The 25,239-nt window shown below is 35.4% G+C and overlaps 2 protein-coding genes across 4 annotated transcripts in view; one reads left to right on the top strand and one right to left on the bottom strand.

Annotated features, from left to right (window-relative positions):
* LOC110453621 (probable ATP-dependent RNA helicase DHX35) overlaps positions 1 to 25,239 on the bottom strand; it is a 209,471-nt gene that overhangs the window by 122,168 nt on the left and 62,064 nt on the right. The gene's annotated exons all lie outside the window — the stretch shown is intronic.
* LOC110453622 (FMRFamide receptor-like) overlaps positions 1 to 25,239 on the top strand; it is a 37,051-nt gene that overhangs the window by 8,472 nt on the left and 3,340 nt on the right. Inside the window, exon 1 of one of the 3 annotated variants that reach the window (XM_021502647.1) lies at positions 17,635 to 17,850. The exons of the other annotated variants lie outside the window; for them this stretch is intronic. The gene's annotated coding sequence lies outside the window, so the exon portion shown is untranslated. Of the gene's footprint in view, positions 1 to 17,634; positions 17,851 to 25,239 lie in introns of those variants that run through there. 3 annotated transcript variants of the gene reach the window in all.

Here is a 25,239-nt window from a genome sequence, read left to right as displayed (position 1 = left end):
TAGACTTTACTAGTGTAAGTCTGGTGACTAGGACTATAGACTTTACTAGTGTTAGTCTGGTGACTAGAACTAGACTTTACTAGGACTAGACTTTATTAGTGTAAGTCTGGTGACTAGGACTATAGACTTTACTAGTGTAAGTCTGGTGACTAGAACTATAGACTTTACTAGTGTAAGTCTGGTGACTAGGACTATAGACTTTACTTGTGTTAGTCTGGTGACTAGAACAAGACTTTACTAGGACTAGACTTTACTAGTGTTAGTCTGGTGACTAGGACTATATACTTTACTAGTGTAAGTCTGGTGACTAGGCCTATATACTTTACTAGTGTTAGTCTGGTGAGTAGGACTATATACTTTACTAGTGTAAGTCTGGGGACTAGGACTATAGACTTTACTTGTGTTAGTCTGGTGACTAGAAAAAGACTTTACTAGGACTAGACTTTACTAGTGTAAGTCTGGTGACTAGGACTATAGACTATACTAGTGATAGTCTGGAGACTAGAACTATAGACTTTACTAGTGTTAGTCTGGTGACTAGAACTATAGACTTTACTAGTGTAAGTCAGGTGACTAGGACTATACACTTTACTAGTCTAAGTCTGGTGACTAGTACTATAGACTTTACTAGGACTCGACTTTACTAGGGTAAGTCTGGTGACTAGACTTTACTAGTGTGAGTCTGGTGACTAGGACTAGACTTTACTAGTGTGAGTCTGGTGACTAGGACTATACACTTTACTAGTGTAAGTTTGTTGACTAAGACTATAGACTTTACGAGTGTAAGTCTGGTTACTAGTACTATAGACTTTACTAGTGAAAGTCTGGTGACAAGGACTAGACTTTACTAGCGTAAGTCTGGTGACTAGCACTATAGACTTTACTAGGACTATACACTTTACTAGTCTAAGTCTGGTGACTAGTACTATAGACTTTACTAGGACTAGACTCTACTAGGGTAAGTCTGGTGACTAGAACTATAGACTTACACTAGTAAATTCTATAGTTCTAGTCACTAGACTTACACTAGTAAATTCTATAGTTCTAGTCACTAGACTTAAACTAGTAAAGTCTATAGTACTAGTAACCAGACTTACACAAGTAAAGTCTATAGTCCTTGTCACCAGACTAACACTAGTAAAGTCTATAGGCCTAGTAACCAGACTTACACTCGTAAAGTCTATAGTCTTAGTCACCAGACTTACACTGGTAAAGTCTAGTCCTAGTAAAGCCTAGTTCTAGTCACCAGACCTACACTAGTAAAGTCTAGTCCTTGTCACCAGACTTACACTAATAAAGTCTAGTCCTAGTAAAGTCTAGTTCTAGTCACCAGACGAACACTAGTAAAGTCTATAGACCTAGTCACCAGATTTACACTAGTAAAGTATATAGTCCTTGTCACCAGACTAACACTAGCATAGTCTATAGTCCTAGTCACCAGATTTACACTAGTAAAGTATATAGTCCTTGTCACCAGACTTACACTGGTAAAGTCTAGTCCTAGTAAAGGCTAGATCTAGTCACCAGACTAACGCTGGTAAAGTCTATAGTTCTAGTTACTAGACTTACACTAGTAAATTCTATAGTTCTAGTCACCAGACTTACCCTAGTAAAGTCTAGTGCCCTAAAAAAAAAAAATTTTTTTTTTTTAGGGCACTAGACTTTACTAGTGTGAGTCTGGTGACTAGGACTAGACTTTACTAGGGTAAGTCTGGTGACTAGTACTATAGACTTTACTAGTGTTCGTCTGGTGACTAGAACTAGACTTTACTAGGTCTGGTGACTAGGACTATAGACTTTACTAGTGTAAGTCTGGTGACTAAGACTATAGACTTTACTAGTGTAAGTCTGGTTACTAGGACTATAGACTTTACTAGTGTAGGTCTGGTGACTAGAACTAGACTTTACTAGGACTAGACTTTACTAGGGTAAGTCTGGTGACTAGGACTATAGACTTTACTAGTGTAAGTCTGGTGACTAGGACTATAGACTTTACTAGTGTAAGTCTGGTGACTAGGACTATATACTTTACTAGTGTAAGTCTGGTTACTAGGACTATAGACTTTACTAGTGTTAGTCTGGTGACTAGAACTAGACTTTACTAGGACTAGACTTTATTAGTGTAAGTCTGGTGACTAGGACTAGACTTTACTAGTGTAAGTCTGGTGACTAGGACTATAGACTTTAATTTGACAGGACTAAATGTTTTCTTCCATTAGACAAATTCTGTATTATGTAGTGGAAATATTTGCAAAATTGTGTATTTTGAACTTGATTGTTTTTAACTTTGGATGTTTTCTTTCTAAAGTTACAAAATGAGTTTGTGGGTATTTTACCTTGCAAATTATCGTGTATTTGTGAAATTGAATATGTTACAAAAATGAATAACTCTATAGTTATGTGGTTTTCATCATTTCCCTAGAGTATTTTATAGCTGTATCTACCTGGCCATCACAAAGGTTGCCGACCCCCTCCCACAACAGACCCATACCCCCTCTCCTCTATAGAAATAAAAACAAATCCAAACTACTAATCATAACCACACATTGTATACAAACCAACTACAACAAAGGGTAAGGCACCAAACCACAAACCAGCAAATTAAATCTATTTGAGTAATTAGGTGTCATCGATGATAATTACGTGTGGACAGACAATAATTCAGTCTCCCTATTCACGTGTCCTCACAGCAATTTGTTTACCCAGACCACATGTTTACCCAGTACCATGTAATCATGTCATTTAGGATTATATTTGGACATTGATTTTACTTTAAATGAACTTTAAATATTAGTACATCTCAGCATTAACAGCCTGCTGCATCAGAGGAACACACAAACTGTATTAACTTCTCAATTCAATTCAGTCTGATTTTCAATATTTTTAATTTTGTTAAGGATACACACTTTGTGTGAGAGTTGTCTTCCTTTGAAGTTTTGATTAAATGAGTAAATAATTACAAATAAGCAGAGTGTAACCAATTGATGCATTACATTTACAATTTGCTATTCAAGAAAGACATTTATAGACTATCTTTTGGGAAGAAAATAATGTCAGAGCAACAAGGTGGCGTGTACCCTTAAATGCTTAAAAAAGATCAGCAAGAAAAAATTCAAACCCACAAAGAATATTTATACAGAAAGTAAAGGTGAAGATAGTTTTTAAAGTTTATGCATGGTTTTATATGACTTTCAATAGAAATGTAATTTACATTGGGATATAGGAAAAAATGTACCAAAAACTATTTGAAAATCAGATCATACTAAGAAGCTGGTCAATATATATATATATTTTTTTAATTGTTTGAATTCTTCAGCAATAGTTAGAATAGGGATTGCCAGGGTTGGTTTTATTTTGTTTAACATCCTATTAACAGCTAAGGTCATTTAAGGACCTGCCTCCATGTTTGTAGTGAATGCGTTCTTGCATGTGTTTATGCAGAAGACAGGGTGTGTTGGTGTGCTTGCCTCCTTGTGATAGCGCGTATCTAATGCCGACTTTATAGTGCTATCTCACTGAAATACCATGCCGAAGGCACCCAGCTCAGAATTTCGCCCCGTCACATTATACTTACAACGGGTGAACCAGTTGTTGCCGTTCCCTTAATTGCTGAACATTAAGCAGGGAATAACAACTACTATTTTTAAGAACTTTGCTATGTCCCGGCCTGGGGACAAAACCCATTGCCTTCCTCACCTGGGTGAACGCTCAATATTAAAGCCAAAAGTGAGGTCGTGCCAAGCGAGGGAAATAAAAAGGTAGTTAGAAGAAGTAGAAAGAAAAATAAAGATCCCAAATATTTCAATGGGTGCAGTAGATGTATTTTGGTCACTTTCGTGTCCCCAAATAGAAGACACCAAAGCAAATCCCCAATTCTGCAGTGGATCCCCTAATTAGTCGCCTCCTACGATACATGCAGTTGGTAGCAGCAGGTGTATTCTTTACCCGATCCCCCACCTGCAGGGGTGGGTCAATATAAATAACACTACTTACATGTAGAAATGAACAGAAAGAATGAAATTCAAGAAACTGGTCTATTTCATCGTGCTTAGTTATTCAATATAAAAAAGCTTCATGTGAAAGATCAATATGCTATTAGTTAGATTCAGTGTGAACAGTGTACTTGATAGGTGTGTTAACAGCTTGTAACCTGTAGTACATGTCAATCAGACTAGTTTCCTGGTGGGAAGTGTTCTGTCCCCCAATCCCCATTCCTCACCATCACCCCCACCCCCACCCCCATCCCCCATGAACGTAATTAACAGAGTGTAATAAGTCCATCCTCAGGGTTGTTTGTTGTTTGTGTGTTACATTAACTTAGTGGCCCACACATCTAGCTTGGCGATGGAATTTCTCACTTGGTGGAAATGGACAGATGGGATGGGGAGGTAGGGGGGAATGGTAACACTTCACACATGGGTGATATAGACAGCAACCTCTCTATACACCTATAGTACAATGGTCTGACAACCAGGTGGAAACTGGAGTGTATCCACCAATCTTGTTGATGACCATTACTTAACCCTACCCTGGAGGAATGTGTCTTTGAATCTTAACTAGGATAATTTCCCTTTCTTCCTGGAATGGTGTATCTTTGTATCTAAATGACCACTAGTTTTTTTTTCCTTCCTGGAAGAATGTATCTTTGAATCTAAATGACCACTAGGTTATTTTTCCTTCCTGGAATGGTGCATCTTTGAATCTAAATGACCACTAGGTTATTTTCCCTTCCTGGAAATATGTATCTTTGTATCTAAATGACCACTAGGTTATTTTGCCTCACTGGAAGAATGTATCTTTGTATCTAAATGACCACTAGAATATTTTCCCTCCCTGGAAGAATGTGTATTTGAATCTAAATGACAACTAGGTTATTTTCCCTCCCTGGAAGAATGCATCTTTGTATCTAAATGACCACTAGGATATGTTTCCTCCCTGGAAATATGTATCTTTGTATCTAAATGACCACTAGGTTATTTTGCCTCACTGGAAGAATGTATCTTTGTATCTAAATGACCACTAGGATATTTCCCTCACTGGAAGAATATATCTTTGTATCTAAATGACCACTAGGTTATTTATCCTTCCTGGAATGGTGTATCTTTGAATCTAAATGACCACTAGGATATTTTCCCTTCCTGGAAGAATGTATCTTTGAATCTTAATGACAACTAGGATATTTTCCCTTCCTGGAAGAATGTATCTTTGAATCTTAATGACAACTAGGATATTTTCCCTTCCTGGAAGAATGTATCTTTGTATCTAAATGACCACAAGAATATTTTCCCTCCCTGGAAGAATGTATATTTGAATCTAAATGACAACTAGGTTATTTTACCTCCCTGGAAGAATGCATCTTTGTATCTAAATGACCACTAGGTTATTTTGCCTCACTGGAAGAATGTATCTTTGTATCTAAATGACCACTAGGATATTTCCCTCACTGGAAGAATATATCTTTGTATCTAAATGACCACTAGGTTATTTATCCTTCCTGGAATGGTGTATCTTTGAATCTAAATGACCACTAGGTTATTTTCCCTTCCTGGAAATATGTATCTTTGTATCTAAATGACCACTAGGTTATTTTTCCTTCCTGGAAGCATGTATCTTTGAATCTAAATGACAACTAGGATATTTTCCCTTCCTGGAAGAATGTATCTTTGTATCTAAATGACCACAAGAATATTTTCCCTCCCTGGAAGAATGTATATTTGAATCTAAATGACAACTAGGTTATTTTCCCTCCCTGGAAGAATGCATCTTTGTATCTAAATGACCACTAGGTTATTTTTCCTTCCTGGAAGCATGTATCTTTGAATCTAAATGACAACTAGGATATTTTCCCTTCCTGGAAGAATGTATCTTTGTATCTAAATGACCACAAGAATATTTTCCCTCCCTGGAAGAATGTATATTTGAATCTAAATGACAACTAGGTTATTTTACCTCCCTGGAAGAATGCATCTTTGTATCTAAATGACCACTAGGATATTTTTCCTCCCTGGAAATATGTATCTTTGTATCTAAATGACCACTAGGTTATTTTCCCTTCCTGGAAGAATGTATCTTTGTATCTAAATGACCACTAGAATATTTTCCCTCCCTGGAAGAATGTATATTTGAATCTAAATGACAACTAGGTTATTTTCCCTCCCTGGAAGAATGCATCTTTGTATCTAAATGACCACTAGGATATTTTTCCTCCCTGGAAATATGTATCTTTGTATCTAAATGACCACTAGGTTATTTCTCCTTCCTGGAATTGTGTATCTTTGAATCTAAATGACCACTAGGATATTTTCCCTCACTGTAAGAATGTATCTTTGTATCTAAATGACCACTAGAATATTTTCCCTCCCTGGAAGAATGTATATTTGAATCTAAATGACAGCTAGGTTATTTTCCCTCCCTGGAAGAATGCATCTTTGTATCTAAATGACCACTAGGATATTTTCCATCCCTGGAAGAATGTATCTTTGAATCTAAATGACAACTAGGATATTTTTCCTTCCTGGAAGAATGTATATAGTTAACAGACGGTTCTCATGCCAAGGACATTCTATTACAACTAACTAGTACCCACTTTGTACTGCCACTACCTATAATCAGCTCGGTTCTCATTACATAGGGGCGACCTTCCACACCATACAGTCTGAATTACATTACTGGTTACACAGCCCTGTTACTCCACCAGAAACACTCTAAACCTTGGCAAACGATCATCTGCTCTTCACCTGAAGTGGAACCAAACTGCAATAATAGTTTTCTACAACTTAAAGTATATATATACTTCAAACTAATGAGAATTATTTTCATGTGAATCTTAAGAAAAGTACTGTGAAAATGAAAAAAAAATCTTGACTAAAGATGTTTTAAGAACACTGTTTCAGTGTTTCGGAATTCCAGGAACTAAATCCTAATTAACAACACTTGTAAGTCCTTGCAGCTGTGAAACAAATGTCTCTTTTGTTCGAATCTCTTTTGATAACATAGAAAGCATTCGTATTTAGCTGAAACATCTTTTTAGGGCGAGACATGAACAATTTATAATCAGTCTCTATTTTGAAGGAATCAGTGCATGATAGAGAAATTATAGCCTGTAGGGTAACAATCTTAACTGTCAACCCTTGGCAAGACTTGGGTTTTGACATTTTAAGAATCTTTCCCAGATAGATTGAGATTTTGAAGGTTAAGGTAAAGAGCATATATAGAGGATCTGTTACAAGTTTCCCTTCATGTTAGATTTATGATACCAGTTTTGCTAGAGGCTTGCAAACATGAAAAATCCAAAATGAGTTGTACGTCCCTATTCGACTGTGACATCATTTTCGGAGTGGTAATACACATGTTACATAAACATAATTAATGTGATGGCTTTATGACACTGCAAAACACTGTATTCATATGATAAATATTTATTCTGACTTCCCCGATACAAATTGACTGGCAGTTTGTAGTTATCAGACTAGGATCTGCTCCCCCTCCCTCCCCCCTGTTCAACACATTCTTGTGTTATGTTAGGCATAAATCTACTGGTGAATTACATTGGCTGGCAGACAGTGCAAACAACACATGCTGGTACTGATTCGTGTGACTAGACACACCTCACCCAGTTAGCACTAATGTATCACCCGTGCCGAGTCTAAACTGATGTGCAGAGTCGGAACCTCGTTAATCCAGCCACCACTAATCCATTTGTTCCACTATCTGTGTATTACATATTTATGAACTCCCATGCCGTCCTTTGATATTCTGTTCTGTATATCCCATTGATATCAAAATCAATTTTCCGTCCCCTGGTCATTGATTGTTGTGTATTTTAAATCTCATCAACCAATTACTGTTAATCAATTAATTTTTCCGCAAACATTTATTTCTGTGACTATTCTTCTAAAGTCATATATTCGTGACGGTATAAATTTATGTAATCAAAAGAATAATAGACGTTGTCTGTTTCTTGTTTATTCGTAATCATACTTGCCAACCCTTTTAAATTTCCATGAGGGAGATTCTGCATGCTCAAAATTAAAATATAATTTAAATTAAAACTGTGTGTATATATCCCCTGGACACAAAAGCCCTTTAAAATGACATTTTTTGAGTTGTTCTTTCAGGTGAAATAATTAGTTATAAGAATATATCAATATTTCAGCAAATTCACAGGTTGAAAATACTTAATTTAAGGGTCCAAAATTGGGAGACTCCCTCCTAAATAGGGAGTTGGCATTAGTATGCGTTATGTACTAGATGTAGCAACGTCTTTGCTTGCAAACTAAGGTAAAAATAAATATTTTGATATTTATATAATTTCGCTGCATCCCTATTTCTTTTAACATTTGATTTTTTTCTTGAAATTATTACATTCCACTAATTTAAACTCAAAGCAAATGTCAATGCCCTCTACATTTAGGCATGTCATGTAACTCAAACTTACGTGATTAATAAAACCATAGTTTGATCCCTACACGGGCTATGTACATTAGGTATAGTACAATGGTTTGGCTGTGACATGCTCATCTGTCTGGAAAAATAGGGAATATTTGATTGAGATACAATTACTACACACACTCCATCAAACAATGGAACACATGTGTACTGGATAGTTTGAAACTAAAACAAAAACACAATGAACTACATTTTTTAAAAGTCTCCTTTAAAGTGTGCTATTAGGTCTATAAGGACTGATACTGGACTTATTAAGGTAGAGAGTACCAGCTCTCTCTTTAGCATCTCCAATAAAAAAGAGTTCCAGCTTTAACAGCATTTCACTGACTTGGAGCTCCTTGTATACTGATCTAACATAGAAAAGATTTGACGTTACATACAAAAGAAATATTTATCATAATTTTCATATTCGTAAAACATCTCAACCACCAACAAGACTTCCTACCCAAACCTCTTGATCTTAGTAAATGTGCTAGCAGTCATGGTATTTGGTTTGTTAAAACATTGATACAACGACAATGGCATTAAAATCAATATGGTTTCACGTAGTCCTATCCAAGGCCTATAATTGTCTTTGGATGAAATTACAGAGGAAATAACAAATTTAATAGGAAAATATTTGATCAGTTACTGTATAAAGTAGAAAAGTGTTGGAACTCTTAACTTTAAAGATTGATGCTAGAGTTAAGTACTGATCCTAAGAACCAATGCTAGACTTGAGTACTGGTCATAAGGACCATCACTAGACTTGAGTATTGATCCTAAGGACCAACACTAGACTTGAGTACTGGTCCTAAGGACCAACACCAGACTTGAGTACTGTTCCTAAGGACCAATGCTAGACTTGAGTACTGGTCCTAAGGACCAACCCTAGACTTGAGTACTGGGCCCACTTGTATAAAACATCTCAAAGTTAAGGAAAATCTCAAGCAATGTATTGTCTATGGGAAATCTTAGACTTGAGGAAATCTCAAGAGTTGAGATGTTTTATACAAGTGGGCCCTGGTCCTAAGGACCAACAGTAGACTTGAGTACTGGTCCTAAGGACCAACAGTAGACTTGAGTACTGGTCCTAAGGACCAACACTAGACTTGAGTTCTGGTCCTAAGGACCAATGCTAGACTCGAGTCCTGGTCCTAAGGTCCAACGCTAGACTTGAGTACTGGTCCTAAGGACCAACAGTAGACTTGAGTACTAGTGCTAAGAACCCAATGCTCGAGCTTTTGATGTGATCCTAAACATGATATTTAGTGCGGTCTGTGTTGGCCAGATCAGCCTCTTGTATACCACATTACCCAATCACCTGTGGACTAATGCAGCATACCTGCTGATTGGCTTATCCAGGTCAAACCAACCAGGTATGAAATCTGCAGCAGCACTCTCAAGAAAGTGTTCATTGTTCCCACAGAATGGTATTGATTTGGTTTATACTTTTAGAATATCAAATATCTTCCAATTCTCCATACCAACGCTTACCATACTTCGAGATAGTCATTGTTTTGTGACCCCTTTGACCCTACATGTGAACAATTCTGGTGCCCGAAGTTTGTTAGAACAGAGGAAGACTGTGTCTAACTGTGACCTGCCACAAGATATACCTGTATCAGAGGGGACACGCATTAAGCTATTCAGTATACCACAGCTAAAACTGACAACGCCCTACATATCACCTGTGTATACCCGGCAGCTGGCAGTCTCTGTATATCTTGTAAAAACCTGTCTTTAATGGAAATATTAAAACCTGTTTATACTGGACTTATTAAAACCTGTGAATTCTAGACACAATAAAATCTGTACATTCTGGACTCAATAAAACTTGTGCATATTGGATACAGTAAAATAGTTGTATGCAGGACATATTTAAACCTGTTCATAGTGGACATATTTAAACCTGTGTATAGTGGCTATAATAGAATCAGTATATACAGGACATACTAAAACCTGTGTAAACTGGACACAGTAGACTATAGTGTAACCTATAATAACACAGTTCTGTATCACCCCTCCCCCACACTACAGTTCTGTATCTGGTTTCCAGTAATACACATCTAATAAACCAGGAAAACACAACAATGATACAAATCACGGCCATTAACCATTTCTACTGATACTAGCTAGAACATCGAGAGAATTAGATTTATTTCCCGTGTATATTTTGTAACTCTCGACAATGTGATAACATTTTGTCTGATTATTCTGTAACTTTGAAGATAACATTCTGACCGGGACAGACATAATTACACCCTTATGGCTGTTACCAGTAGAGAATGGGTTGTGATAATGAAACATTAAAGCTTGTTAAGGCTCGTACTCATAAATGAATTCCTATCTCCTTAAGGCTTGTACTCGTAAATGAAATTCTTATCTCCTGCTACTGAAGACTCGTACTTGTAAATGAATTATTATCATAACATCCACCTGTCATTTACTAAATACTAGCTGGGTGGATTGAATAAATTATATATGAATTTGTGTAATCTTGTAAATTTCAAATATTCAGATAAGAATATTATCTAAAATATGATATGTAGTAAGTAGTGTTAAACCTGTCTGATAGCTACCTCTGTGTGTTATAAACTAAACTAGCTTCTCTCCAGCTCAACATGAAACTAAATCAAACCAGCAGTCTCATTTTTCAGTACTAATAACAATAAAGAATTGATAAAGCAAATCGAATCAGAATATGACACATTCTACAAAACCGCCATCAAAAAACCTTATCTCTATAAACCCTAGATCTATGTGGGGGGAACAGCTTAACATTTTACATCCGTGGAGATTCCATGGACTCATCATTAAAAATGTAAATAAAATGTGTGTATATACTGATGGCATGGATAAAAATAACACTGTAAAATGGCAACTTTTTAAGGTGGGTTTTTTTCCAATGAAAACATTAGATCCTAGAAAAAGTTTTGGAAATCCATTGGCTGGAAATATTAAACTCAAGGGTCCAAAATATTAGTCTCCCTTTAAAATAGGGAGATAAGCAAGCATGAAATTTTTTCTGACATACCTTTGCTATCTGTTACACAAACCTGGGTCATAAGCTCAAATTGTTGAGTCAATGCTCTGGAAAAATAATCAAAGTTGATCTAAACAACCTTTGCCTGAACTTTTTTACTTGAAATAACAATTGAAAATGCCACATGGATTCTATACGTGTCTGTGGTGGAGATCGGTGGAGATCGGTTGATGTGACATTCTAAAATCTGTATCTTTGTTATGCATATAAACATGTCCAATGCAAGGGGTTGTGGGGAAAAAACATCATTGTCCATAATCAGTATACCTGAATGGCCCTGAGAAGGTGAAATCTGTTCATTTCCAAGTCTGTCTTCACTTTGTTTTTCTAAATGTACCTATTTTACATGGAAATCTACTCTTTATACACCAGTTTAAAGTATAGATCTAAGAAGAAAAACAAATAGTTTTTCTTTCATATGTCTGTGACAAGAATAATGTCAAAACTGAATGTTGATGTTGCTATCTGTCAACTCAAATTGAGATCATAATCTGTACATGTACCAGTATAAATTAAGGAATCAGTTATCTTTTCCAACTCAAGCTGTCTATGAGAGAGTTTGCCTCCACAAGTTTCTGGAAGACTTTGACCCCAGACACATCCAAATAAGAGTTTTACCCCAGACACGTCCCCAGAAGTGTTTTCCCCCAGGTTAGTCCCTGGAGAATTGGATGATCCAGTTAACACATATCCCTTAAGTTCGACTCGAGACACATTCCTGGGACCCTGGTTGATTACAACTTGATACTTGTCCCTGGGAGATTTTGACTCCTGACAAGTTCCTGGTTGATTTTGACTCCACACATGTAAATAAAAGTTGGAAAAAAAATGAAAAAGTTGATTGCATTTGTGTTAATAATGAGTTTCAGCACTTTCAATCCATAAACTTAACAAAATCCTGGTTTTTAGGATATAGATCTAACTTGTATGTGATCATTCTTTTATTACAGTATAATCAGCTGTCGGTAAAAGTGTGCATATTTGAGTCACCTTTTTCCATTTTTTGTCTTTCAATCCCGACTTTAGATTATGTTTACTAGATCTATAGTGTTTTTAGATCAGACAATGCTGACCACTTACACAGCAGGAAACTCGGGACCGGAAACAGAAAATCTCGGATATCAATACCTGCTAATTTAAAATCAATAAAATTCATACGGAAATAACAATAAGGTCACTGCGGGATAGTAAAAATCTGATTAATTCATAGCTCACTTCCTACAAATAAAAAAAACGGATTTATCAATGGTTCCGACACACATAGCTTGTATCATTGTCACACATTTACACAGTCGACTGCAATATCAACAGTCACCAGTTTTATTTGGTTTCCATTGGCCTAGTGGAAATTGAAAAGAAGTTGATCGGGTATGTGTCGGTCATGCAGAAGCCATATGGCCATATATTAGATGTGAATCGGTCAGAAATTAACAACACTTGGTCAGAGTCATTAGAGGACCAATTGCTGATTCAATTCTGAAGAATTATAAAAAAATATCTCAGCAAATCAGAGGCCAAGGTGGCCATCTTGGATTTCAAAGTCGCCTAAATAATGCTCAGGCTTTGTATTGTGAACAATCCATATCCTAACACTAAATCTGGTTTAATAACTCTCTAAATAGAGGATACAATTGGCTTAGAACTAGAAAAGCCAAACTGATTTTGCCCTAAAATCCTCCTCTACTGGGCCTGCCCTTCTGCTCTAAACAACAGCAATACCCTTCATATTTATATGTAATATTGAATCCCTTTCATCCACAGATGCTCAGTGCTAAGTAAGGTCAAAATTCTACCACTGATAAAAGAAGTAGTCGTTTAAGACCTCTAAAGCCCCTTATTTTTCCTAGGGTATACTGATAGTCTTTTAATAACCTTAGTCTTTTCTGATTTTTCCTCAGTTTTTTCTTTGGAGGGAAGAGCACATCCTTACTATAACAGATTCCCTTGGCCCTGGAATGCTCCGTGCCAAATTACTGTAGACTAAATCTCTTTAGTCATTCTGACTAGCACTCTTTTAACAGAAAATGGACGACAGATATGCTGTGCCACCCTTTAAGCTTGCTTGGCCTTTTGAGCTTAAACAAATTCATGATATAGCTTTAATTTCAAAGGAATAGTTCTGTAGAGCACAAAGAAGGCTTTTAAAGCTTCCTGTAAATATGTATGAACGTAATGTTGTATCAATTCAAGAGATGATTACCTCAACTTGTTAGATTTTAAAAGCAGGAAGCTCAATCCATTGAACGATAAAACAGTGATATGAGCCATTAGCCCTAACATGTACACGTCATTTTGATCTTGACCCGACAGAAATCCTTGTTATGGCGTCTGTGACTGCAGTGATCATTTGCCATCACGAAAGGCAGTGACAGATTGATCGAAGGATAACCATACCTGTCATCAGCCTTGTTTTATCATAGAATGCACTTATGGATCCCTGTTCCACTGCACTGAGGTTTTTCCTATATACATTAACCTCCCTTTAACTTCCGTTTGTATATAGAAATGATCTATCAGAGTTCCTTGTTATCAGATACACAACCTGTTTATAAAACAATTTAAGAAGTCGGGAAAATTAAGATCACATGCTTTCACAAATGAGAAGACCAGTTTCTCACTGTATTTATAATCATAAGCTTGTATTTTGCTGGGGTTATAGCTTTTAAATTGTTTATTAATATGCAGCCTAAAGACATCGGAAATTCAAACCTTGCAAACTCTCTCCCATTCAGATAGAGTTAACGTGCACTATTGACTGTGAACAGCGTTATAAAAAATAAAAAAATTCCTCGATTAATTCATGAAACAGTGAACCTTTGATTTCTTCAAACTCAAAGTGCTTTAAGTAACCTAAAAAATATTTTTGAATCAAACAAATATCAAGGGTACTTTTCTGAAGCTCGGAAAATGATGCCATTTTAATTATCTAAGATTAAACACTGTTTAATTAGAATTTTCTATACAATGACGAGAAACATTCATATCAATAACAAAAAGGATTCAGAAATTTTGATGGAAATAACAATGCAGCGTGATGAATAACTTCACGCCACAATAAAAATCCATCGTGAACACTAGTTATTCTACTACAACACCATAAAAGGTGTATAACATTTTCTAGCAAAGTTGATGAGCTCTTGGCTGCACCTGGATGGGTTGTCAATTTTTATCAGTCACAGCAAGGAGATAACATTATTCTTTGACCTTAGAGAAATATATTAGCAGTAATACCCCAAACACAAAACAATCCATAGACATAAACTATATGTAACAATCATGGCGTCACGTAATCTACACCGTCAATCAATAACCCCTGTTTTATCAATTAAAGGATGTTACAATCATAGTTTCTCACTGAGGCCCAATTTCTCAATATTCCACCTAGGCTCTCAACACCCTTGGAATATGTCATGACAAAACTGAATGCTCAGTGTGCGCCACCTTGTGGATGAGACTAGAAGGCTAGTTTGACCCTTTAATGTACATCAAAGAATCTTTCGGTTGATGGTATTACGGATGAAATCAGGGCCTGTTGGTATAACAGATGAAATCAGGGACATAGGGTATTATGGATGAAATCAGGGCCTGTTGGTATTACAGATGAAATCAGGGACATAGGGTATTATGGAAGAAATCAGGGCCTAATGGTATTACAGATGAAATCAGGGATTTAGGGTATTATAGATGAAATCAGGGCCTGTTGGTATTACAGATGGAATCAGGGTTGTATGGTATTACAGATGAAATCAGGGCCAGTTGGTTTTATAGATGAATGTTGTATTACAGATGGAATCAGAGTTGTATGGTATAACAGATGAAATCAGGGACATAGGGTATTATAGATGAAATCAGGGCCTGTTGGTATTACAGATAAAATCTGGGCCTATTGGTATAACAGATGAAATCAGGAACATATGGTATTTAGGATGAAATCAGGGCCTGTTGGTATTATAGATGAAATCAGGGTCGTAAGGTATTTATTGATGAAATCAGGGTTGTATGGTATTGTGGATGAAATCAGGGCCTGATTATATTGAAGATGAAATCAGGGACGTATGGTATTGCGCATGAAATCAGGGACGTGTGGTTTTAGGGACAATCTGTCACAACTGAGTGTAGCAGACACCTGTTATAGATGTAACTGGTACAGTTGATTGGACAGAGATTTCCATAATACTACCTGTTGTTGATGACAATGGGTGACTGCTTGTTTTAGGTACAAGCTTTCCTACACAGCTATCAGCAGTGTGTAGGATGTTACGTACACCTTGTTGACTCAGTCAGATCCCTCAACACAAAGCCAGGAACACTAGAATTGTAACGCCTCACAAAACATACCCACACCTTCCTCACAATAGCATCAACAAAAAGTACACCGACACATAACAATACTAGTACACTTAGCACTGTCTTCGACCTCACTTACCCCGAGTTCAAATGTAATTCATATGCTTTCTTGGTACATATAATTTGTTTAGTCAAAACGGAGGAAAGGACAATGGGAAAATACAAAGTCCTCAAATGTTGAAACGGTACAATACACAGACAATGACACAGATAAAACTTAAATCAGAGCAAATAGTGCTACTTAAGGTGTGTAGTGACATTTTTATGTACCACGGTTAGTATTCCGGGGAGTTACAGAACAGACAATTTTACATTGGTTTTTGTATTGCCTCTTTTTCTGCTAACTCAGCTACTGCTAACATCTAAGGATAACTTTTCCTTATTTTCTTAACAATTCCTCTACAATAAATGCCCCAATACAATGTATATTGCCAGCAATCCCTTTACAATGCCAATTTTTGCTTGACAAATGATGTCAGCAAAACAATTTTGTATATCATTGAATTTTTGGAGATGTAGTCAAAATAGTCAAAATGCATCTGGCAAAGTGAACTTAAATCAATCTATATCAACAAAACGGATTTGATTAACTGACATTTAATTTTAATGTAGCAAATTCAATTCACATCACGTTTCTACTGTATACAGACATAAACATTTTATTTGAATTCCTCTTAATGTTTGAAATATTTCCTTTCTATTCATACAAAGGCAAACATAGATTTCAACCCTTTTTAGACAGTATAAAACAAAGAGCATTGAACAATACATAATATGGCAGGGGAAATAACTCTAAGCCAGAAAATCTCTCTTTTGGTTGCCTCATCTTCTATATAAAAGGGAGAGCACTCCAAGTAAAAGTTACTCTGAGTGGAACTCTTCTCTGTGATTATAACTAATGCAGTGAGACTTGTTACCTTAATACTGAACAGTTACATGAATCACACAAGTCTTGGAGGTTAACGTAATATACAGAACTAGAGGCTGCTGACTCAATCCATGTATTAGGAAAGTACAGGTGGTCGAGATTAGCGTTAATAACCGTTAATATAGATGACTTTCCCTGTTAGCAACCCACATCTACTAGACATTAGATAGGAGACCTGATAATTACTTGAATACCAATGGCCAATATTTACCATCGATTGGCATTGCCACTATATAACCCTACCAAATTCAGTTGGCATTCATATAGGCTATGAATGCCATGGACCGATTGTTGACGTCATCATTATTACGACGTCATAATTGTTTTGTTGGATACTACCGGCCATCCCTGGGCGATGGCTGTTCTATTCAATGAACAAGCATACACGATACATACATTATTTAAACTAAATGCTAAATAAAAATAAGTGTAATTGATTTTTTTATGAGATGAACAGATTCCAACAATGGTAAATATAAGTATTGAACTGCTTTCAATTGGCATTCATATTGCCTATGAATGCCAACTGAACGCAGTTCAATGCTAAAGTATACTCCCATCCACACAGAACACCCAACTATATAACAGCGTTCACATGCGTTACTCTAAGGGAACTTACGTGAGTAATCGGAGGGAATGAATACCAAAAACCATTTGTATCCAATTATCTACTCAATCAGTCTAATAGTTCTTTTCTCCGCTCAAAGTGTTTGCAGCAAAACTTTAGCGTGACCTTTTGTGACAATACGTAGGTAATATACAGTTATCAACGAAAAGACCATTGGGTCATCGACATTTAAAACCCACATGTTGTAGGTTTTAATGACGATCAGTGGAAATGAAAGAATGACCCGATTGTCTTACTCATAAACTCACAGCGTAATTCTGCGTCAACAGTCTCTATGTTATACCTCTATCCGGGTGTTCATGTTTCCTGGTGATATTGTGCTTGTGTTGTACCCAGTACTCGACTGATTCTCTTTGTCTGCACGGTGTCGTAAAGTACTAACACAAGGATCGAGCAACATACTATTACTGACATTAACAGGCTGATAACAAAATGAGGAAATATTTAAGTCAGGATGTGTAAATTCAACAGAAGGTAAGTAGATGGGTGTTTAAAGTGATATATATGTTCATTATAAACATCACTTAAACCAGAGTCCTGAATGGGCCCAATAAATTATCTGACTTTGATCTATTTTTCGTTACCACATATAAGGTATTCATTCTTACAAAAAAACTTACTTCGTTTTAAATAATTGCCCACATATCTGAATGGATTCAAATAGATTGCATTTGAATTCTTTTTTGAAAAAGAATAATGACAAACGTATGTGCCGATTACTATATAAAGTTATTTTGCTTGAAAGTTTCTGAGTCAAATGCCATAAGATAAATTCCAATTAATTGGTATTTATTGTTCTCAGCGATAGAACTAAAATGATAGTTGGTCTATTATCTATCTCCCTAATGTATTTATAGACAAAACCTTAAATGAACCATATATTAGACCTGACTTTATGTGAAATAGATGACAAAAGTTTTGCAGAAACTAAATCGAAATGTGATACAGTAGTACAAGATTGTGATAACGTTGTTGCAGGAAAAATAAGAATTTATTTCAAATTGACTCCTGTATAATTTAGATTTTTTTTTTTTTAAGGATCCCTGTCCCATTGCAGACAAAACACTAGAGAATTCCACCGTAGATTTTTGTACATACAGTAATATTCCCTTAAGGATCCCTGTCCCACTGCACTGTCGTTTTTTCCTACATACAGTAACCTCCCTTTAAATTCTGTCTGGAAATAAATGTAGCTCATTTTGGCTAATATGCTTCTGTTGACCAGGTAGCTGAATCTGTTAGAGTGATAGCTATAATTAACAATCTGAAGCCCAGGTTTAGGATCCCAGTCTCGCCTGCCAAATATTTTACACTCAGAACTCATTTGTTGATTATATTTTGTTTATATCATCTTGATAATTTTTCATAAAAATCGTATGGTTTTCTATTTTAGAAGTTATTTATCTAGGCTATAGTCATGGTGGAATCAGTTTTCAATACTTAGCTACAGTTTTTGGCAGTGGTACGAGGATCTTAAATTAAATTCATTTTAGATATAACTGTGACATGACTGGGCCAGGGCCACTACTACCATTAACCAGGTAGTGCAGTTTGTTAGAACAACAGTATAAGGTCTAAGGACCAGAATTTGAATCCTGTCCTGGCCTCAATGCTGTTTATTTTCTATGTTCAGAACATTTTTTGCTATTTACTGCTTTTTTTTTTCATAAGAGTTCTGCAAGGTATGTTTTATTTTTCAAACAAATAAAATAAATGGTCCTGCGTTATGGATCACTTTAGCAAATCTGTGAAAAATATGTACATCATGCAGAGTTGATCTTCCCTAAATATAAGGGACCATGAATTAAAATCAGAATAAAGGTCAATTTATTCAATTTAACTGTCAAGTGTCGGTCCACGATCATTTGGAGCTCTGAAATCATTTTGTACCTGGAATACTCCAATACATTCACCTAACTGAGCAGGTTTTGAAAGTTTTCAGGTATGTCTCACTTACAGTTCTTCAGACACTAACAGGTCATGATCTTAAACCCTGTACTCCTTCGTTTTATGTTGTTTTCCTTCTTTTTAAGATGAAAGTTACCTATTTTCTGTATAAGAACTCACTTTACTAAAGCTACATAGAAAACAAATGTGCTAAATAATCACCAGTAATATTAAAGAGGTGCTGGAATTAGCGTAGGAAGAGTCATTGTCAAAGTATAGATATAAAAGGCGAAGTACGTAACAACAACTGTGCTTGATGTGTGTTGATGATTCTCTATCAAACATTCATTAGAAGAAACATACCAATCGCCCCGATGATAAATTAGGTCACTCCGGTCTCTCAGACAACAGGCCGATGCAACTTTGTCTATCTGACACTATATGATGTCGAATTACAACGTTGTCTCTAAAACAAGCCCAAAGTTGATTTAAACACCATCTCCTTGACAAATTACAATATTGTCTCTTGGACAAAAATCGACAGTCAGCAGGTTTAGTACATTATACGTTCTATTATATATATCATATATATAACTCAAAATTGGGTTGGAGTAAGTGTGACAAAAAATATACAAAAATCAAAAATTCAAAAGTAGACTGACAAGATTTGCCTTTTTTTCTGAGAGTTTTAAGTCGAGATATCTCTTCAAACACATTTCAATTATCAATATGAGACAGTTTAGTTATTTTGTTACAAAAGATGTTCAATGCTGCCCAGGGGCAAGGCTCAGACTAACCCCTAATATACTTATATAGACACTTTGTATATAGGGGTTGGGGGTTAGTCTGTGCCTTGCCCTTGTGCAATGCTGCATATATAAGGACAAAGATACATCCTTGGTTATGGATTTTGGAAAATAACACACAACAGGTTGGAATACACTGAACTTTCCTATTTTATCTCCTCTACCAGAGAGAGTTCATACAAGACTTCCTTATGTAATCGGTGCATTTATAACATATTTGTTGCATATATATTCTAACCTTATCTTAATGTTTGGAGAAGTGTAGAACACTGGTGAGTTCCTATGCTGTTGATGGTACTGCCAGACAAATAAGACATGATCAAAGAATTTTTGTAAATAACATAAATTGAGTTATCTGCCCCTGGCTAGCCTGTTATGTTATCGTTTGATAACGTATTGTTTGAGCACACATCAGACAGCAAGCACACGGGAGCCTGCGTATTGGTAACTAAGGAAAAAATGTGTGTTAACCAAACCTATAGCTGAGACGGATCCATCTATAAGTAACGATAGCTTTACAGATTATTAATTTTTTCACCCAGCAGGAACAGGTGCCGATAAAACTGGTTTTACGCAGGTAGGGCTTTTACTTAAAGTATAACAGAATTGGTAGAGAGTTCAACATCAGTATATATATGAAAACAAGGACAAACCAGACACCGGGTCAGTGTGTACTATTACAGTGAAACCTGTCTAATCTGACACCCTGTGGACCACAATATATTGGTCAGGTTATGCCCTGTTTAATCTGACACCTTACACACCACAATATATTGGTCAGATTATAACCTGTCTAATCTGATACCCTGTGCACCACAATATATTGGTCAGATCATAAAAGGGCTAGAAATCAATTTTAAGAGCTACTAGTCAGTTGGGCTAATATTTTCCAATTTTACTAGTCCAGTACAAATTTCACTAACCCAATATTATTCAACATGTTAAGTAACATCAAATTTTGACTAGTCAACCAGGCTAACAGTTTTTAGAACCTCTAATCCAGCTGGAGATTTGGTTAGTCTCAAACTAGCGGGCTACCCTTATTGTCTAGACATGTCTAATCTGATTTCCTGTTGATAACAACATGTTGGTAAGATTAACCTGTCTAATCTGACACATTGTGGAATACTACATATCATTCCTATTATACAGGGTGTCATACTCCTCAAGTTTTCGTAAGAAAAAGGTAAAAACACTATGTTGTAATAATTGGAATACTGAATATCCAGGTGTCAGATTAGACAGGTTTTGTGGTACTAATAAATGCAGTTATAATTAGATAAAGTGTCATGTGCGAAGATCTCAGTGACATTATATTGTAAACATGTGAAGTCACATCATGATAAAGAGTTCATTACGACAGGCCATAATACAATAAGCATTTTACTTAGCTCATGCACATATCTGTCAACTGACCTGAGATTTAGTCTGGCCACCTCAGATATGTCAGCTAATGAACAAATGAAATGAGGAGCTAATTTGGTCATTGCTTTCAACTTTATTCAGCAACATGACCAGATCTGAAGTAGAAATTTCATGTTTTTGATATTCTCATACAGCGCCCACCGAAAATTTTGCCACTAGACTAGCAGAGAGGAATTTCTGGTTCTCGATCATGATGTTATAATAAGCTTACGTACATTACTAAAACCGCCAAATATTAATTAAGGCGGTGACTAAATTGATTCTGTGACATTTCCCCTTGTTTAGGACGCCAAATTCGAGATTAAGGATCCCTGTCCCACTACTGCGTGGTTTTTCGTATATACAGTAACCTCCCCTTAATATATACAGTAACCTCCCCTTAATATATACAGTAACCTCCCCTTAATAAAGTTTTTGATATTTCTGTACCACAGTTTGGCCAGGACATTTCCGTTGATGAGGTAGTTCAGTCTGTTAGAGTGATAGTATTAAAATCTAAAGTCAAGGGTTCGAATCCCAGTCTAGCCCAGCACAAGTTTTTTTTTATTCATGACACTGTTGCCAATTATATTTTATTTATTTTATCTTCATTTCTTCTTAAAAAAAATCAGAAATGATCTAAAAAAGCTCAAGTTATGCCAGACAAACCAGTTTTGAATGCATTGTTACATTTTTTGGCAGTGATACAGGAATTCTTAAGACCAGATATTACAGAGCCATTAATTTAATATCAAGTCATGACCAGACATTACAGAGCCAATTTAATATCAAGTCAATACCAGATATTACCGAGCCAATATAATATCAAGTCATGACCAGATATTACAGAGCCAATATAATATCAAGTCACGACCAGACATGGGTAACAATACTTACATATATATGCAAAGAAAATTCCGCACACTTGGGAAAACTTACACCACAAAAATTATAAAAAGTGGGCTTAAGAGAAACGAAAAAATTACCTTGTATGTTTTTTCATAAAAAAATGCACTGATTGATCATGACGTATACTTGTTCATAGTTTTAAGATTACAGTTTTTTCAAACAAACATCTTTGTTGCCTTTGTTGGATTCGGTTACCATAAGAAGAAATGTAAACATCGAAGCTGGAGATATATTTTGAAATTGTCAAACAGCCGATTATTAAAAGTTATTAGACAGACTCAATACGCTTTATTCTACTTCACAAATGAGACTCTGCTTTGTTAAGTGTTATATAAATGAGAATGTCATTCTTTTAGGCAAAATTAAACCTCGAAACAAAATTGATTTTACCATTCATGTGATATTAAAAAGATGTGAAACCAATTGAAAGATTCCAAATGAACTTTCTGAAATTTATAATTGAAGAATTAAATGATAAAGCAATTGTTCAGAATTGGTTTGAATATGTGTTGAGTTTATAGTTAGGTGAGAAATGCTGATGCTTGTTGAGTAAAATGCGTAGACAGTTATTATGTCAGGTAATTAATTTTTAATTGATTTATCAACATAGAAAGGTCATTAAGGACCAATCAGTGAAATAGCTGATAACATTAAACGAATATTTAAAAGGTGGTAATGGTTACTGAAACATAAACGAACAACAACCAAAATAATATACATACATAATTAATTTGTGTGAGTGCCCCTAGGAGAAACCAAATTGATTTTTAAACTTACCATCAAAATACAATGTACAATTATTTTTATTAAAAGCAATAAAACATTATTTTTTTTGTATAAGCAATCTATCATTAACTTGTATTTCTTCTTTTTTTGTTGTACAATATGGTGTGGAAGTTACAAGTACATGGTATCTAGAACACCGAACAGTCACTCTTCAAAACTGTGTTAGGCGATATATAATACCTGTAAATGTTTAGAAAGAAATCTATTTGGGAAACAATTAAAAAACAAACTAATGCAATAATACTGTTATATGTATAAATTTTGGTAAATCTTCATAAAGTTGAAGTTACAAATTTTAATATTAATAATCAAAGGGTTAATAATTTAAAAACATAGAAACATCCAAGTATAATGGATTTTTCTTATGTACAAAGCTCTGTAGTTACAATATTCCAGTTAATATTTCACGATGAACATTGAATTATCTTAACCAAGTAATTACCAAGGAAATGAACTAAAATCAACTATTACAGAAATAATTGCATTACCTAGTCTTTGTACATTGTACTTGCTGACACAAGAGTTACCTCCCTTTTCAAGTTTGGCTTAAAGAAAATAATCAAATTATGGACAATGAGCACTGATTCCTGCCAAAATAAAGACAATCTGAATTTTTTAACTTTATATTTACCCAGAATAATATAACGGTTGTTAAGAATTCTGTTAAGATTAAGCCCTTCCATTGACCAGGTAGCTCAGTCAGTTAGAGATAGAGTACCTAACATTATATCCAGTCTAGGGTTCTGATCCCAGTCAGTACCCCCCCCCCTCCCCCCCNAATATTATTTGTTTCTCTCATGTCCATTATTTCTTCATAATAGTCTCGCAAGCTATCCTTTAATTTCAGGAAAGATTTATCAAAGCTAAATTCAGGTGGGAAAAAAAATGTTTTGAATGCATAGTTTGAGTTTTTGGCAGTGGGGCGAGATTCCTTAATGTCAATAATGAAAAGTGATCGATACAAGCTGTTATAATTTATCATTAATTGAGAATAATCATCTGGATACTGGTGTAAATGACACTGAAAGCTACACTGTAAATAATACCTCTCTTTTATCTAAAACTATCCCTATCTAATACATGTACTCCTAACGTTCATCCTTTCCTATAATGTATTATTAGTGTAACTTAATTTTTCCTCCCTGACTCCTCTAGACCCCTCCTCTATTCCAACATACTTCATCACAATTTGTCCAAATGGACAGTGATTGAACCGGCTACCAGCCCCTAATATTTTTATAAAGAATTTTCCGGCTGTTTTTTTTCTACTAGATTATCTCCCCTTAATTAAGAAACTTAGAATCAGACATCCAACGGATAAAGTTTTCTTACAAACTATTTTTTTCTAAATAATCCAATATTCTACAGAGTACTGTCTAGACAGTAATATTTTTCAGAAGTTGTTGAAATGCTATGATGAAAGATTGGTATTGTAAAATTTACTATACATATAGCAGGAGAATTTAATATTACCAGTAAATATGTGTGGCACCAGCTGTATATCACAATAACAGACAAGGCAACATCCAAAAAATGAAATGTTATATATAGTCTATGGTTAAGTTGTGAAGAGAGAGAAGTTGACAGATTCTACAGCCTCGAGATAACATATCTCTCAATAAATCTACAACCGATGGATAACACCTGTCAAAAACACGTTCCACACACAAGACCTTATTGTCTTAGTTTTGCTTGCTCCCAAGGATGAGTGAAATATTTCTGCCTAGTTATTGCTTACTAGTGATGACAGGTGTTAGATTTATAGGTAGAGCAGTGCCAAAGGACAAGTTGTAGTAGAGTAATGGCTTAGTTTACAGTTCCACTTGAAATGCTGTATGTATATATAATAATTACTCTGCAAATCCTTCACTGCAGACATTGTTTTTAACATTTTTTATCCAAAGTCTGACATTTAATGTTTTCACATGGATTTTAATAGATATTTGATATACTTGGAATGATCCTGTTATGAACAGTTTTTACAAAATATTATATGATTTAAGCAGTTGTCTTAACTTTGTTCTTTTCAAAGTTTGGTTTCCTATGCAAAAGGCCTATAGCTGCAAAGTGT

The sequence above is a fragment of the Mizuhopecten yessoensis genome, unplaced genomic scaffold (genome assembly GCF_002113885.1).
Source record: "Mizuhopecten yessoensis strain PY_sf001 unplaced genomic scaffold, ASM211388v2 scaffold7473, whole genome shotgun sequence".
NCBI classification, from domain to species: Eukaryota; Metazoa; Mollusca; class Bivalvia; order Pectinida; family Pectinidae; genus Mizuhopecten; species Mizuhopecten yessoensis.
This window is presented reverse-complemented; position numbering and strand designations above follow the sequence as displayed.